Source organism: Mobula hypostoma, chromosome 11 (genome assembly GCF_963921235.1).
Source record: "Mobula hypostoma chromosome 11, sMobHyp1.1, whole genome shotgun sequence".
Lineage (NCBI taxonomy): Eukaryota > Metazoa > Chordata > Chondrichthyes > Myliobatiformes > Myliobatidae > Mobula > Mobula hypostoma.
The window spans coordinates 109440740-109444019 of NC_086107.1; positions in this window are offsets into that span (position 1 = coordinate 109440740).

A 3280-nucleotide genomic window follows, 5' to 3' on the forward strand; every position below is an offset into this window, starting at 1 on the left:
GTTCCGAGAAAAATTTGTAATTTTCAAGATATTATTGTGGTCATTCTGATAGATGACAGTTCTACAATGGATAGTCAGAACTGCCCGTCACTGGCGCCTCTCTACCTGCCATCAGTGACATAGTGTATATACAGAAAGATGCTGGAAAAGGGCCAGTGACATCATAAAGGATCCATAAAGGATGCTGTCCAAGTTGCATGCCATCTTGGACAATGTCTCCCATCCACTACATAATGTACTGGGTGGGCACAGGAGTACATTCAGCCAGAGACTCATTCCACCGAGATGCAACACAGAGCATCATAGGAAGTCATTCCTGCCTGTGGCCATCAAACTTTACAACTCCTCCCTTGGAGGGTCAGACACCCTGAGCCAATAGGCTGGTCCTAGACTTATTTCCTGGCATAATTTACATATTACTATTTAATTATTTATGGTTTTATTACTATTTATTTATTTATGGTGCAACTGTAACGAAAACCAATTTCCCTCAGGATCAATAAAGTATGACTATGACTATGACTATGACTGTGACCCACCCTGCTCATGGACTGTTTGTTCCACTCCTATCAGGGAGGAGATTATGTCGAATCCACGCCGGGACCACCAGACTCAAAAACAGTTACTGTCCCCAAGAAGTAAGGCTGATCAACACCTCCACCCACTAACCCTCCTCTTCACACCCCCAACCACCACTACCTTATCATTTCCTGTCAGAGCCACCTTATATACAGACACTCCTGTGCCTGGTGTCGCTTTATAAACACACAATCAATCTACGTATATGAGCTATCCAATGTATTTCTATTTATTGTGATTTTTTTTATTATTGAGTTCTTTATCTTATTGTATTTTTAGCGCTGAATCAGATCTGGAGTAACAATTATTTTATTCTCCTTTATATTTATGTACTGGAAATGACATTGAACAACCTTGAATACTGAATCGTAAACACAAAATAATCTGCAGATGCTGGGGTCAAAGCAACACTCACAACACGCTGGAGGAACTCAGCAGATCGGGCAGCACCTGTGGAAACGAACAGTCAACATTTCAGGCTGGAACCCTCTGCCCCTTCCCTCTTCAGTCCTGATGAAGGGTTCCGGCCCGAAACGTTGACTAATCGTTTCCACGGACGCTGCTCAACCTGCTGAGTTCCTCCAGCATCCTGTGGGTGTTGCTTTGAATACTGAATAACATGTATTCTCTCCAGGGCTAATGCATCCTTCCTAAGGTACGGTACCAGAACTAATCAATGTAGAAGGTGGTGGGGTTGTGTTGTTCTCCAATCTTGGCAATTTACTTGCAAATGTTTCATGACCATGCAAGGAGACACTGTCAGTGGGCAGTTGATTGTGGTATGTCCTCCAAATGCGTGGCCTTTATTTTCATTTCAATCAGCCAATTGGACGTCATTTCAGAAACTCAAATGTGATGTAGGGAAGAAATCTCATTGCTGATTGGCTGTGTGGCAAACTTTGCAAGATAGGTTGCTGGAGGTAGGAGACCTAGAACAGACTGGATGGGCTGAATGGTCTCATGTTCCTAGCCCCTTATAATTACTCATCAATCAAAAGAGTTGGAGACGACTTCTTTCCAAGAAGGCATGTGTGTTCACTGTGTCCAGTTCCTTAGCCAAAACTGCCAAAACAAAGAATGATCATATCAGTGTAGCTTCTCACCCAGTGAGCACTGATCACTTCCCAGTCTCTTGGTCTGTGATTTTTGTGGGTTACGGTGGATCTAAGGTTCATGTACCTGTTTTTTAAATGTCACAAGGAGTTCTGCTTCCACCACCTTTTCAGTGAGTTTGGAATTGTCTTCAGATGATCTTTTGTGTTAATGGAAACTCACACCTATCAGGAATCACACCTTATTGTAATGGCATATGACAGGTGCCATGATGGGGATCAGATCCTGCCTCCCAAACCTGTTTTAATTAAAAAGTTCACCAGGGTTCTAAACGATTTAACCATCCCTGTCTCAGGTGCCAGAATATCCTGCAAACTAGGCACCCCAGATTTACCCAATAATTGCCTAAACAGCTTCCTGTGTTCCAACAGAGTATCTGCGGCGCACCATGATCACGCTCCACTGTCTCTGGGACCTTACAAAGATCACATCAAGTGTTCCCATGCTTACCAACAAGTGCCAAAGTGGAGTGCAACCCCCTGTGTCCTAACCTCAGTCTTGCCAACCACACATCTTCCCTCCTATTCCTTCCAAAAAGGCGCCTCTCCTGAACTGATGGAAACAAATTGTAATACCATCTCCCTGCCACACAATTTCTGCTACTTCCCAAACCCAGCCAACCTAATACAAGATCTGGTCAAGTTGCCCAGTGGCTAACGTGACTCTGTGAAATTGATTAGTTAAGACACTTCCCCCATTCCTTTTTCCCTCTTACACCTTCTCTCCTTACCTGCCCATCACCTCCCTCTGGTGCTCCTCCCCATTCCCTTTCTTCCATGGTCTTCTACCCTCTCCAATCAGATTCCCTCTTCTCCAGCCCTTTATCTCTTTCACTAATCAACTTCCCAGCCCTTTACTTCACCCACTCCCGTCTCCCGGTTTCACCTATCACCTCTTACCTCTCACCTCGTACTTTTCCCTCTCCTCCCCCCACCTTCTTGCTCTGACCTCATCTTTTTTCCAGTCCTGAAACATGAATGGGGAATGGTGAAGGTGGTGGTGGGGGTGGGGGTGGGGGTGGGGGGGGGAAACGGTGGTGGGCAATTACCAGAAGTTCAAAAAAATCGATGTCGGAGGCTACCCAGATGGAATATAAGGTGTTGCTTCCCCAACCTCATGGTAGTAGAGGCGGCCATGGACGCATATTAATCGCCGTGGTTTCTTCCAGAAATAACAGTCGCATGTCAGAACATGAGATCTCATCCCTCCACACCCGCAACCACCATTACTTTATCATTTCCTGTCAGTCACCTTATGTACAGACACTCCTGTGCCCAGCATCACCTTATGGAGAAGAGAGTAGACCATAGGAGAAAGGGAAGGAGGAGGGGAATCAGGGGGAGGTAATAGGCAGGTGAAAAGAGATAAGAGACCAGAATGGAGAATAGAAGAGAGGAGGGGGAGGGGAAAATCTTCCTTTACCTGATTGAAGGGAAAAAAATTGATATTCATACCATCAGGTTGGAGGGTACACAGACAGAATTATGGTGTTGCTCCTCCATCCTGAGAGTGGCCTCATCTTGGCCCAAGAGGAGCCTATAGACCATCTTTTTTTTATTATTGTGTTTTTATTTTGTGCTGCATCAGA